At 41.2% G+C, this 15,553-nt stretch overlaps 1 non-coding gene across 1 annotated transcript; it reads left to right on the top strand.

Annotated features, from left to right (window-relative positions):
• Positions 1-3,594: 3,594 nt before the first annotated feature.
• LOC115032102 lies at positions 3,595-3,701 on the top strand. Its single transcript, XR_003837729.1, has one exon. It is a non-coding gene; the product is annotated as a U6 spliceosomal RNA (small nuclear RNA).
• The last annotated feature ends 11,852 nt before the right edge of the window (positions 3,702-15,553 follow it).

Genomic DNA, 15,553 nt, shown 5'->3' with positions numbered 1-15,553 from the left:
TTTTTTACTCAGACTTTGCAAGCCCAGAGCCCCTTACTAGATCTGGGAACAAAATAAGGGCTCGTTTGTTCCTTTGAGGCCCTGTTACCTACACAGAACATGTCTCTACTTAGTTCCCAACAGCAAAGAAAACCCAAGTATGGCCTGAGAGATTTTCTGTTTGGGGCCTTTCCTTCATTCTTCTGGGAAGGCTAACTTCCTCCAACTCCTAAGCCACCATCAAAGACACGGAATCCCTGGGAGTGATCTCCCATCTGATCCTTCTCATGTGTGCTTAAAGCGGTGCCTGGGTCTGGGCCTTTGATTCCTGAAAGCCTAGCACCTGGACCAAGAAAATGCTTTCCAAATGTACTGGTGGGCAGCCTCAGATTCGGCTCTCTACGAGAAAAGGAACATTAAGCCTCCACTTTTGTCCACTTTCAGCATGTCAGATGCTAAAGGGAACGGTGGGTTTAATGTGTGCCAGGTTGTGTACCAAGCGCCGACCACCTAACATACCTCCTGCAGGCAATTCCACAGAAACTCAACAGTGACAGCTTCAAGGTCCAAGCTTCCACAGCCTGGAAGTAGAAGGGCCTGGGTGTGGTAAGAGGCTGACCAGAAGCCAGTTCTCCTCAGTAGCACCCAGCTGTTTCTCCTACTGTATTACCGAAGGCCCTGGCCTCCTTCTCATACCCTTACAGACGGAGATACAGTGCTCTCCCCTCCCCACCCCTCAATTGTCCTTCAGCTTTTCGCAGACAGCTATTTGCTGTTCTTATAAATTGAGACCTGGGAATGTCAGGCACAGAATATGAAGGAAACAGCAACTGCAGTAGCCACAAATACATGAACCAAACCAGTGTTGTTCTTTGTTTTAAGTGAAAAAGAAGAAGAAGACAAAAAGCTCCCCCAAATGGTGCAGCAGCCAGAAGAGAAAGGGGAAAGAGCTTCGTCAAGTATTCAACAGTACAGAAGTAATCATGTTTAGATGATGAGGCATCCAGAGAGAGATTTAGTAAATAACATAGCCTCCTATTTCTAAAAACAGATTTAAGAAAATAATTGCATGCCAACCAGTAAACAAAGGGAAATGGAAGATGTCTGTTTCCAGTGCTCTGTGTTCCAAGTGCAGGGCCCACTTGTCCTTGAGTGTACTAAGCATAGGAGGGAGGCACGGGGAGGCAGAGAAATGGGGGATTTGAGGTCACATGAACCTCACTCTACTGATTGTCTTTTTTTTTTCCTATTCTGCCCAAATGTTGCCTAAGCTGAGGACAGTATCAGAATGGTCCTGGCTTTAAAGAGCGCAGGTGACACTTATTCCCCTGTCATAAATCGCACGGGCTGAGCTGTTTAGATTCATTCACAGAGGGAAAAGTGCCCATGGCTCATGCAGAAGACCAGAGTTCAGTTCCCAGCATCCAATCAGCTGCTCATAAGCACCGGAAACACCAGTCTGGAGGGAGCTTCTGGCCTCTGCAGGTTAACACATACACATAAAGAGAAAAAGTATCATCCTCAAGAAGAAAAGCAAAGAAATCTCGGGGGCTCTGGTGTGAAGACGCAGCTCAGGTGTGGCTCATCTCTTCACCTTGCCAGGTGGGGTCACTGAAGTCCAGGGGCTCAGGGGGAAAGTGAGATTCCACTCTAACAGTGCGTTCTCTGCTCTGGTCACCACTGCATTGAGCCGGCTTGCTCCTTACTCTGGACTTCATGTTACTGGTTCACTCTCTGGATTTCCATGTCACGGTGACCTCTGGACTCCAGGCACAGCCACTCTGAGTCACTGTTGTATTGTTGTCCAAATCCAGGCTGTGTCGAATCAGTCCGCATTAGTCGTTTCTTCTACCAGAGTGGACCTGCGAAAGTCTTCTCAATCTCTCTCTCTCTCTCTCATCTTTCTCTCTAGTATTGGATAGCAAACTCAAGACCCCACACAAGACAGACAAGTACTCATCCAGCTGAACTATATCACCAGGTCCTACCACCTGAGAATTCTTGTCTATTTTCTCCATCCATCCTTGAAGCTACAATCATTCTAGAGGCTTCCCAAAGGCCCACTCATCTGTGTTCCTTACCGGTCTTCCTGCTATGGGCCCTTTCGATTCTGGTTTCCTCTGAGCCATAGAAGCATCTTCTCTGTTCTGGACTCAACATGAGCTTGGTGGTTCAGCTCATGGTTGGGACTGGATCTCTTTTGTTTTTTGATTTTTCATTATCAACTTTCAGACTCTTTCTCTTCATCACAGAAATGACATAACCATTGAGCTGTCCCCATGCTCTGTAAGGAAAGTCAGCTATCCTCTGGTGTGTGGAACACAGTGCACATCCAAGTCACGTTAGGACTTACCATTCTGGTTGGACTCAGTGAAGTTAAGACATTTATGTTTATATCATCTTTTAGGCTCAGAAAACATTGTAGAAGGAGTGGTTGTAGTGTGTGAGAACTGGAAGATTGAGTGAAGGGCTGTAAGATGCTATTCTCTAGACTTAATACAACCATTCAAACACAACAGTGGTGGTTTGAGCACTCAAACTGCCTTGAGCACTCAGTATAAAACTGTCAACAAACAGTCATGAGCAAGGTAGACGCTCACAGAAGCTGAGCTTGCTGCTTAGCTATTGGCTATTAACAGATTCTGAGAGAAAAGGAGCTGTTGTTTTAGTTGTCTACCTATAGCTGAACCCACCAGACTCTAAGAGAAGGCTCCAACCCTCATTAATCTCAGTGGGTTGTGGGTATCCAACATCAAACACTACTTTGACATGGGTTTAAGGCAATAGAGAGTCTTTATTAGCTGACCAACAACTACACTGGGCGTTCAGGATCCCAGGGTAGCCTCGAGCCTTTCTCAAGGTGAGCTTTTAAGTACCAAACAAACAAACAACACAACAACAAAACAAAACAAAACAAAACAAACATATCCTGGGCTAACATCTTCAGTTAACAAAAACAATTAGCCAGAAGCTAAACTACAGATACAAACAAACAAGGTTAGTCATGTTTTAAGACTTTTCCAGAACTAAGAACTTTGATGCCTTAGGTTTTTATTTTCCTTTTGACAGGTGGTGCTGTCTCTGTGCTGAGATTTACGGCCTGAATGCCACTTCCTTCATGGAGTCAGTTGTGCTAAGATATTGGGGCCTTCTGAGTTCTAGGGGCTCATTACAGGGTTAAGAAAAATGGATAAATATGAACATGAGAAAGAGATTGGCAGGGAAGGTGAGAGACAGACATGGGTAATAGGGAAAATGGAGAGGGTGAAGAGTGACTGTGAGCAGAAGGCACAATGTACACATGAGAAATTATTTAATAATAAATTTAATTAATCGAACTTGAAAATACTGTTTGTGGAATACAGTTCATATGCAAATCTCTGTAGGGCTCACCCTTTTCACTCTCAGAATCTGTTTTCTTTTGGTAGGTTGATAATCTGAACATTGTTAATGCTAAAAACTTCTCAAAAGATATATTTGAGCTTTCTGTGATGGCCCATCCGTGTAATCAAGAGATGGAAGCCAGAGGATCAGGAGTTCAGAGTCATTTTTGGCTACATAGAATGTTCCAGCCAGCTTGAACTACATAAGAGCCTGTCTCAAAAACAAACAAACGTGCTTACTTCGGCAGCACATAGACTAAAATTGGAACTATACAGAGAAGATTAGCATGGCCCCTGTGCAAGGATGGCACTCAAATTCATGAAAGGTTCCATATTTTTAAGGAAAAAAACCTGCAAACAAACAAGATAAGGAATGCCAAGCAAAGAAACTAAGAAGAAAATTATATAAAGCACAGAGGTTTAGGCAATCCTGGTACTCAGACACGCCTGAGGGCTTGTGTAGAACATATTCAAGCCCCTCAGAACCACTAGGAAGATTGACCATCCAGTGTATAAAATGAGTGTAAACCATTTGAGCCAACACTTCCTAAAGAAGAGTTATACAAATGTCCAGTAAGCACTCAGAAGAATGTTGGACATCAGCAACTACTAGAGAAGTGGAAATCCAAGTCTCAAAGAGATGCCACTTCAAGTTCATGAGAACAGCTAAAACCAAAAAGATGGATATCTCAGAGATGCAAGAATATGGGATGCCTGGAGCTCCCTCTCAATCACTGCTGGTAAGAATGTGCCCTACCTGGTATAACTACTAAAGAAAACATTTTATCTGTGACAATAAGCACAGAGAGATGAAAACCCTGTCCACAGAAGTTCTGTGTGGTGCTGTTCACCCTGTCTTTATTAACAGTGGTGAATACCCGGAAACTTCACATTTCTACCAGCAGAAGAATGGATGGAGAGACGGAGGTATGAGTGTACAATGACACACTGCTCAGGGATTGTAAATACAAATAATTAGCAGCGGGAAGAGCAAGGGCTAAGCTCAAAGGCAGTGTGATGAATGAAATGAGACAGACATAACAGTCTGCTTCCACAAAGGTAAAGTTCTGGCGAAGATAAACCTGTGACTGAGACAGAAGGAACTGAGGAAGGGGTTGCTCACAGTTGCAGTAGGTAGGGAGTCTTCACTGTCGGGGGGCCCAAGAGAACTTATAGGTGAAAAATGAGTGCTCTCTACCTTTAAGATGATGAGGTTGTAGGTAGGTATACACAATTCCCAAAACCTCAAGTGTGTGCCTTTAATCACATTTAATTTCTGTGGTCAACTTAAAGAGGAAAAACTTTTGTTTTCTGCCTCAAATCCCAGATCTTGCAAATTAAAGACTTGCAAAGCTGTACATTTGCTGTTTATTTGTTTGAGATTGGATGCACTGTCACTCCAGAAGGTGGACCGTGTGAAAAGCTATTGCTAGAAAAGTAGTGGGAACAGGGTGTGTGGCTTGGCAGCCTTCTGAGCATGAGCTGGAAAGATAGGAACACCCCATTGACTTGGATAATGCAGGATGCCAAGATCTGTCCACAGCCTAAGGAGAGAGGCAGATCAGACACAAGTCTACCACTAAGTAATGTGTGATTGTAATGTGCAAGTGTTGGTACTAAATAAGGCTCTGCAGATATCAGAGGGACATTTGCTTAAACACTGCAATCATCAGAGGTTTCTCTGGCATTGACCAGATGATGTACTTGAGTACCGGGAAGCAACTGAGTGGAAGACAGTTCACTGTGCTCTAAGAACCCAAAGAAACAACATGGTCACTTGAGTCCATTAGTAAAGGAACATGTATACTAAAAAGCTCCCATCAGGTCACAGCAGAAAATTTGGCATTTTGATCTAAGTGTGACATGAATTTATTCAAAGTTGTAAGCAGAGGTGTTAGGGTATTCTCACTTATTTTAAAGATAGTTTTACCAAAGTATGACACATCTATAATCAAGTATATACATATTATTACTGTAAAACTTGATATGTTTTAAATATGTAGAAAAACATAAAACAATCAACAGACTCATGATAGTGAATACATTGAACATTCCCTGAATTTCTTTCCTTCTTAGCCTACTACCCCACATCAGTCCCTGCCCACACCCCAGGAAATCACTTATCTACTTTCTATCTATCCCTAGGATTTGGATTTTCTAGAACTTAATATGCAAGTGATCATGAATAATGCTCTCGCTTTACATGGCTTCTTTCATTCAACACAGTTATCTTGATATCTTATGCTGTGATCCAATACTTTATCTTTGCTGCAAACTGTATTTCATTGTACTAACACACTCCAACTTGTTTATCTATTCACCTATTGATAAAGGTTAGAATTATTTCTAGATATTTTGTTTCAGTAACAAAGAATGATTGTTTCCAAACTTTGGTTATTCCAGACAAAATCACCGTGAACATTTGTAGGCAAATCTAGATTCCACCATCTCTCAAGGACACAGAAGGTTGGTCTTTCCTGGACCACATCTTCAGGGCGCATCCTTTGGAGACATTTAAGATGGAAACCAGATCACAATGTTGGCATGTGGCAATTAGTTTCAGATAATTTGGAATGGAATGGCTACATAAATGCTGAATATTTAAAAATAAGCAGAGTTGCAGGCAGTACTCCTTTGACTGCAGAGTCCATGTTTCTTTACAGTATTTTCAGTAAATAAATGTACACACATACATACACATGTTAAAATAAAAACATTTTCAAACACCAGAAGATGTTTGCCCAAATGCTTCTGCCATATTTCACCTACGTCAGTGCGGGAAGGTACCAGCTGCTCTAGGTGATTTCCTAAACTTGGTCTGTCAAGATTTTTAGTTACAAACATTCTAATGGATATGCAATGGTTCTATATGGTGGTTTTAATTTGCATTTTCCAAAGTATATAAATACAAACAAAGTCAAAGCCCTTCCATATCTTTGATAAATTATCTCTTTTGAATCTTTGTTCCTGAATTGCCTTGAGTTTCTTTATTCTGTCCGCATACAAGTTGGTTTTAAACATGGGGACTGCAAATTAATTTGATGTTTCTACTTTGTATAGAGCCTAACTTGAGAGTTTGTTCTCTTAGTGGTCTTGTTTAGGTGTCTAAGAAGTCTTTGATTGTACATAAGCACATACCTATAATCCTAACACTTGGGAGATAGAGGTATGGAAATCGCAAGTTTAAAGCTAACATCCATCCATCCATCCATCCATCCATCCATCCATTCAGCTACTCTCGAGCGATATTTTTTTTTAGTAGGAGGTATTAAAACAGGGTCTCCGTACATAGCCCTGGCTATCCAAGAACTTATTCTGTAGACCAGGCTGGCCTCAAACTCACAGAGCTCCACCTGCCTCTGACTCCTGAGTGCTTGAACTAAAGGCATGCATCACCATACCTGGCCCAGTTGTGGGTTTTTGTGTGTTTTAATAAGATATTATGTCTATGCCTCAATAAACTTCCTATTGGTATAATAATAAGCTCAGGATGATCGCATTTAAAGGAGGATGTACTTTGGCTCAGGATTTCAGAGGTTTCAATCCAATGGGGAGTGGCTCTGCTGCCTTTTGTCATGCATTATGCAGAAGTTCTTGATGAGAGCACAAGGCATAGAGATGATGAGGTTATAGGCTGAGAGAGGGAGGGGAAGAGAGGGAAGGGGAAGGGTTCTTTCCAAGGCTCACACCTCCCCTCCCCACACCATGACCCTATTCCCTTCATGAGGGCCTACCTTACAAGTTCAACCATCTCTCAGTAACACGTGTCCACTCCTTAGTATCCATCTTGGGGGATGCTTAAGATGGAAACCATGGCACAATGTCACTATTTTTAAATGCTATCTTATGAACACTCCATTTTATCACAATGGGGCTTGGACTCTTATGTAGTGACTGATGACTGTAGACATTTCTTTTTTTTACACGAGAGCTATTTGTATCTTTATGTGTTGAGTGTTTCTAAAGAGGAATTATACTTCTTGATATTTTTGCTCAATCTAGTAACATCCACTATCTAAACTTAGACCATTTATGTTTATGTTTTTTTTAAACAAATATTTGAGTTGAAACTACCATCTTAGTAGTCTTAACTTGGCAGTACCAACTTGGTAGTCTGTTCATCATTTTCTCTTTTCTTCCTTTTAAAGAGGTCAGTACTTTTAATTATTTCACTTATCTTCTTTCTTATTTACTTTATTTCTTAGTTTGTAGGGTCTATAATTACATATTTTGCACACATGTGTGTACGCAGGTTCATGAGTATCAGGTGTGCACACACATACTCATGACTATGTGTTCAGGGGTTAGAGGACAATCATAAATGTCCTCTTCAGGGATGTTTCCCTATCTTCTCTGAGATAGGAACTCTCACTTGCCTGGAGTCCACCAATGAAGCTACACCAAGTGGCCAAGGGGTCCCAGATAGTCTCCTGCTTCTGCATCCACAGAGTCTTACCACACTGGTCTTTATATTTTTACATGGTCTAGGGTATTACATGACTAAAAACACTAACATTTAATACTGAGTCTTATTCTCACCCTGAATGCGACAGGCTAGCCTTGACTAACTCCTGCCTCAGCCTTCTAAGTACTGAGATCACAAGCATGAACCATCATGTCTGCCCTACACGTATTTATTACTTTTTAAAATTACCATTTTATATGTGTGTGTGTTTGTGTGTGTGTGTTTGTGTGTGCACGTGTGTGTGTGTTTGTGTGTGTGTGTGTGTTTGTGTGTTTGTGTGTGTGTGTGTGTGTGTGTGTTTGTACCCTTTGAATGGGTTCTAAGATTAATCTGAATTCACCAGGTTTGCTTCCTAAGCACTTACAACCTCTGAGCCATCTATGACATCAAATTTTTACTCTTCAAGAAGGCTGTATTATAGTGTGGAAAATCAACTGGAAAGCAAGTAAATTCTTTAAATGTCAGGTAGGGGTTCCCCCTCCCCAATCAGCAAAATATGGTCATTGTAGATAAAATGTGTCTTATGCTGTTACCGTAAAATTAAACATCATTATATCCATAATGTACAAAGAAGATTCGTTTCATCCCTTTTTTTTTGTCACATAAAGTTGATGAACGATTTAAACAATATCCATCTTACTTATCCAGCAAAAACAAAAAAAAATCAAACAAAAAAACAAAAAACAAAACAAAACAAAACACTTAATACACATTTTTGGAAACACAATCCCCTTGTACAATGGCAGTGTAATATAGGTGGCAAGGAACATGGGACCATCAAATCAACTAGAGCTGTGTCCAGAAGTGCAGGGGATATTCACCCACTGCCCTGGTATTTTCTAACAGGGTGACCTGTGAAGGATGCAGAAGCCCCCCAAAACTCTATCAGATAATAAAAGAGGGGATTCTTCATAAATATTAGGAGCACACAACACTAAAGACACCTAGGAACCAACCACCTACGCGGAAACTATTAGCAGAAATAATGCATGCTTTTTAGAATAGAACCCTCAGGGGGCTCTAAAATAAAAAAGGGACATATGTAAAGACACCTGTAACTGTTCAAGCAGGTAAAAGTAAGAATCCGTCTGAAATTCAAAATCAGAGATGTGAGGACCTGAGGAGTGAGATGTCAGTTGGCAAAGGACTTGTCCTTCTAACATGAGGTTCTGAGTTCAATCCCCAAATCCCTGTCAAAAGTGAGGTGTGGTGGTGCGTGCTTGCCCCATGGGGAGGTGAGAAAAGCAGAGGCAATCACTGGGGCAAGCCTAACCTAATGGGGGAGCTCCAGGACTCAGTGAGACACCCTGTCTCAGAAAATAAGATGCAAGTTTCCTGAGAACGTAAGCCTGAGATTGACCCCTGGCCTCTACCTGAGCATACAAGACATATGTGCACCCACCACAAACAAACCAACAAAATTAAGCCAGAGATTTGATGTTTGTAGTTCTTTTTTTAAAAAAAAAAAAGTAACCACAAGAACGTTTTTCTGTTTTGCATATATGACTCCCTCCACCCCCCTATCCCCACACTTCCATCCCAGCACCTTCTTAAACAAACCCAGAAACTAAAACTCTAGGTCCAGGTACTCAGCAGGGAACATTGCTCTGATCTGAGAACACACACATCCTTGAGCCAGCTCAGAGAAACCATTATTATTTAACAGTTTATCAAGTCATTTCCAAGAGGTTTCCTTTGCTGTTTATGTTGGAAAGTTGTCCCTGCCTCCGACTCTATTTACTCTACCCAATGTATGTGGCTCCAGTCCACAGGAAGCCAGTGGAGTTTACTCTGAGCGTTCATGCACATGAGGGCTCATTTGGAGGTTCATTTTCTTTCTTTCTTTTTTTTTTTCAACAAAACTGCTGATTAGAAAACCCCACAACGAGGTCGGTCTTCAACTCAGCCCTCTGAGCATTTGCTAGCTACTTTTTGGCTGCTGCAATATTTACCCGTAATAAGCAAAACCTTAATCAAATCAGCCAAGGTTTTCAATGGCAGCGTTCAGCTTCCCTTACTTTAAACACAAGCTGACAGTTTCCATCTACCCTGATGTCTGATGCAGGGAACATGGAAAGGGAGACTTTTTTTTTCATTTTTCATTTTTAAAACTGAAGAAGTTACAAATAACAAGCCATACTACCTTTGGAAGCTTAGGAAAATTAAGCAAACCCAGGTGACTGAATTCCCCCCAAATAGTCAACCCTCTCCTCTAAGCTGGTCCCACTCTGCATATTTTCTATTTTGATCCTCGTTTTGTTCATGAAATGGCAGTCATGATTTAGAGTGACATGTTGTTGCTATGGAATCTTACTTCTCTCTGTTTCTAGTCTACGAAGGACGTGCGAGCTCTTAAATGCCTTCCCATGAGTTATTCCTCAAGCGCCGCACTGATGTGCTGCGGATGGGCTGGGCAGCTGTTCAAACCCAAACTCAAACCAGGGCTAGTCACAGAGTCAAAGGTTGGGGGGTGGAGGATGGGGCTAGACCTGCAGAGCACATTCAATAAAAACCAGGCAAATGTCTAAGTCATGCCCTGTAACTTTATCTTGAAGGGTTTTGATGATCTGAGCATTACTGCTGTGGCTTCAGCAGATACTTGCCCAGCATCCACAGCTCTTTTTTATTCCATGTATTGCACTCAGAACTACATTTATTACCTAATTTTCACAAGGAGAAATATGACATTCATTCTGTATGAATGAAGCTTCATGTTCTCCTGACCTGGAAGCACACATAAGGGAAAGACTAATTCTATTGCCCTGATTTCAATATTGACTCGCCCCAGGGAAGGATTTGACAGCCAGTCCTCTAGAGCACAGTCACATCTAAGACAGACACATCGTTGGTTTTATTGACTATTAGATAGCTAGCACTGGGACTTGGGACTGAATACATAGTAGGTGACCAATACACACATTTAGATGGATGATTAGTATAATATATATATATATATATATATATATATATATATATATATATATAGTGTATAGTATATAGTATAAAGTATATAGTATATAGTATAAAGTACATAGTATATAGTACATAGTACAAAGTACATAGTACATAGTATATAGTACATAGTATATAGTACATAGTACATAGTATATAGTACATAGTACATAGTATATAGTACATAGTATATAGTACATAGTATATAGTACATAGTATGTAGTATATAGTACATTGTATGTAGTACATAGTACATAGTACATAGTACATAGTACATAGTACATAGTACATAGTATAGAAGAAGTACCAGACTCAGTCTGCTTTCCAGCTGTGTCAAATGTCTCATCTGCAGAGTGAAGATAGTGGGTCTCACATCTTCTGGAACCACCAATGCCGGGAAGCATTGGCTACCTAGAGAACAGCCCATCCCTCTTGAAGGCTGATATTTTCAAGTTTTTTGTTGCTGTTGTTGTTTTGTTTTGTTTTGTTTTTTACCTGAAATCACAGCTATCGCCCATCTTCTTTGTTCATTCGTGTTCCTCTTAGTAGTATGGAAGCTATCTTTTCCTTCACATTGCTTCAAATAGTGGGACACAATAGTGGGTCCCACAATAGTGAGACCTCACAGTTTCCCACAGATCCTAGCGACACGAATCTCAAGGCAAGTGGCTGGAGAGTATAACCCATACAATCAGGAAGCTCCCTTTTCTTCTGGAACGTTTGATTTCTAGGACACAATTCAGACCTATCAGTGTTAAAGATTGCATGATACTAATAGAGTAATTAGGATTCATTAGAGTGTGGGAGGTTACTGGACCTTAGTGGGGGAAAGACTCTCCATTTAAAATTGGCCTGACACAGGGTTGAAAGAACTGGGATTCTCAAGGAATTATATGCTAATTTTTGATCAGGTAAAGACCTTGGAATTGAAATGTTAATTAATTAGTCATACAACTCTTTTTAATTTGACTATGGGCTTCGCCATCTCTTAACTTCCCTGTACCATATTAAAGCTTTATTACCGAACCCTGGGATTTATTGAGTGCCCGTGCCTTGCAAATGTTATCATACTTAATCCTTATAACAAACCCATGAAGAAGGTCCAATTAGTATGCTGACTCACATAACAGGAAACTTAGGATCAGTGAGCAAGGGTAACCTTTTCAAGGTCACCAGGCAGAGTGTCAAGACCTACTTAGATCCTCTGACACGGAACTGCTTTTAATCTCTGGCTATGTCCATAGAGACACACATTCCCGCAGGAAGAAAAACAGTCTAGATGCAGTCTGCTGGTGCACCCTTCATGCTATCTCCCCACACCCCCCGGTTGGTGCTCAATATGTTGAATGGCTAGAACATTCCTGCTGGGGTATTGGCCATGGGTCAAAACTGGATCCGTAGCTCAGTACTTTTGAGCTCAGGTTTCACATCTGTGAAGTGAGGGGGACGGGCTGAATCATCTCTAAGTTTCCTCTTAGACTTAAAGAACTATGTTGCTTGTCTGAAAGGAGGATGAATCAGAGTTTAGCAGCCACAGACTAGCAATATGAGCCGATACAACATTCCTTTGTACAGAATGTTCCCTCTGCTCAAAATACCCTCTCCCCACTTGCTCTCTTGGCAAATGCCCAATGAGCAGCTCAGCTGGCCTCTGAGAAGCTGTCCTTGACCTCTCCATCAATGCACATTCCATCCCCAAACACACACACACGCACAGTGATTTCCTTCTTAGGCACCCTGGGTATGCAGTGCATTACTGTGATTATTTGATTATGGGCCTGTCTTTCCATCCTCACACCCTGGACTCCAAGCTCCATGAAGACAAAAACTGCACGCTATTTCTCTTCAGGCTCTACCTTCCAGCCTGGCCCACAAAACAAATCTTCAATAAATGCCCTTTTCAGGAACTGAATGAATGAGCAGGGCATGTGTGGAGGAGCAGGAGGGGACAATTTGACCTTAATGGAGAATCTAAGCCAGAACACAGTGAGAAATTAGCGGTAGTTTGATGGGAAGAGAATGAAGCACAGAAAAGAGTATTGAGACCCAGTACCCCAGGCAGTGTGGGGTCCTTGTTCCATTCTGAGGTGGGAGGGGTGACAGGAAGAAGAAAGAACATGAAAAAACATCAGTGCAAATCTCCTCCTCAGCTTAAAAAAGAAGTGAGCGTAAATGAACCTGCTGATTTTCTTCACAGACCGTTAATCCATCCACAGCTCAACACGATAGGCTACACTCAACTGCAGCAAACAGCAGAACATCCACGAGAATCTCAACACCCACGAGATCTTGCAGGATTGCAAGGTATTGCAGGCATACCTGAGCTATATGGAGACATCAATATACAAAACCAAAATGAACAATATTTAATAAATTACCAGTAGAGCAAACACTTAACTAGGAAAATTTCTTTCTTTCTTTTTTTCTTTCTATCTATCTATCTATCTATCTATCTATCTATCTATCTATCTATCTTTCTATCTATCTATCATCTATCTTTCTATCATCTATCATCTACTATTTGTCTTTCTATCTATTATCTATCTACCATTTATCATTTATCTACTATTTATCTTTCTATTATCTATCTATTATCTATCTATCTATCTATCTATCTATCTATCTATCTATCTATCTACCTACCTGGTATACACACTCACAGTCCTGAGAAGTTCTTGGACACCATCTTGCTATTACATTGTGTTTGCATTCACTTCAATTATTCATTTGCACAAAGGCCAAAAGCCATGCTCAGATCTAAGGGGGAAAAAAGCCTGATTATTTTAGCTTAATAAAATGTAATAAAGATCGAAAGTCTTTGGTATTTGTTTGTATTTGGAATATAGAACACACATGTTTATTTATAACACATGCATCTTTTGAGCCTTCTGAATGTAAGATAACACTAAAATACATGCATTGCAACGGGATATGTGAATGACTAAAATAGATGGGAGCTCAAACAATGCATTGCATTTCCAGCCAGACAGCCCCATGCCTCATGTAAACAGCTGAACAGGTGACATTTCCTTTGGAAGTCAAGCGAGCCTCTTCATTTTGTGCATTTTGGAGAAACCAAACCTGGGAAACAGTCCAGTCTCAGTTATTGATGAAGAGGGCATGTCTATGTTTACCCAAGTGATTGGCCCTCTTACCAAGTAGTTGCATCATTTTAAAATCTTGGACTCTACACTTTCATGGGCAGTTTTAGAGTACGGGATATTCTTCCTTAGGCAGAGAAGGTCAGAATATGTGTGTGTGATGCGTGTGTGTGTGTGTGTGTGTGTGTGTGTGTGTTTCAAGGTGGAGGGTGGAGGGGAGGGCCTCAGAGAACTTGTCACTGGTGTTTGGTAACTGCTTTGGGGTAATTAGGCTTGTCCGTGACTAAGTGTGATCTACTAGACAACAATGTGAGAAATTGCCTTCAGTGTGGAACGAGATTGTTTGGATCACCCATGACTCAACGTTTATGAGGGAAGGTGAGGTGTTGTCGTGAGTCTAGATTCTTTCAAGGATTTTCAGGGTAGAGCAGCTCAGCTGATGACTTACTGCTGTCTGTGTGGGGGACAGTGCTGTTCTCCAAGTTTGGCTTTCTTCTGCATAGTTATTGTTTTTTTTTAAGTTTCTAGCTGATTGCTAAGACATCTTTTCCGAAAGACGTTAAAATCAACCTCAGTCTCTAATGTTCCCATTATACCAAAAGTCATGGCAGGAAGAGCTGGCTCTTTTCTTCCATATACTTAGAAGCCTTGCTATAATACACATTTTAGCCAGAGATGGGCTATTACATAATAGGTCTTCAAACTAAGTCCTGGGTGTTAAAACTCTGCAAGATTTCATGTTCTTACGATACTTGTAAATCTGTCGGTGAGCTTGAGTCACATCACAAAGATCCATCCATTCTTCACTGACACTCATGTATATTTTAGAGATAACTTATCTTCATCCTGATTTTGATCTTCCGTGGGTAATGGCTCCCAACTCTCTAGATTTATGTTCCTCTGCCCCTGGTCCCTTTGAAGACTCTTAATCTCTCTCCTCTAGCTGTGAGTATAGAGTAGTGAGAGACACTACAGGCTTTGGGACCTATGGCAGACACAGTTGTTCATTAAATAGTCCTGATTTTCCTACTGGACACAATATTTTCCTACCTCCCTACTCACTTGAAGGTACAGATGTTGATAAGGTTTTTTCAGTCTAGGAAATGCAAGTGTAAGTGTTAGGTAGGTTGTTTAAAGGCACACCAGTGATTTTCCTTATCATGTCCCTTTTCATGTTTAGGAGGCATGGAGATACCCTGGGTGTCATAGTCAGCCCAAGTCAGAACTTTGAACTACATGAAGTAATTAGATCTATCACCTGTCTCAACCCTGTCCTCCCCTTCTCTCTCTTCTCCTCTCATCTCTTTTTTCCCCACCCTCTCCATGTGTATGTGTGTCTGTACATGTGCACATGTGAAGATCAGCACTGAAGCTTGGGTATCATTCTGCCCAGCCATCCATTTTGATTTTGGAAACAGTGTATCTCCCTGGTATCTTGGGCTGACTAGGGTGAAAGACTGCCTGCTTGGCCAATGAGTTCGCTACCTCTGTTTCCCTGGACTTGTGACGACAATCTGTGCCATCATACCTGGCTTTTTAAAATTAATTAATTAAGACCTGTGTCCTGGGGTTGGGACCCAGAGCACAGCAGGTATTTGACCTATTGAGCCATTCCCCTAGGCCCCACTTTGTTACACTTAAGCCATTAAGACCTAGGAGTTAACCTTATCTCT

This window comes from Mus caroli, chromosome 9 (genome assembly GCF_900094665.2).
Source record: "Mus caroli chromosome 9, CAROLI_EIJ_v1.1, whole genome shotgun sequence".
Lineage (NCBI taxonomy): Eukaryota > Metazoa > Chordata > Mammalia > Rodentia > Muridae > Mus > Mus caroli.
This window is presented reverse-complemented; position numbering and strand designations above follow the sequence as displayed.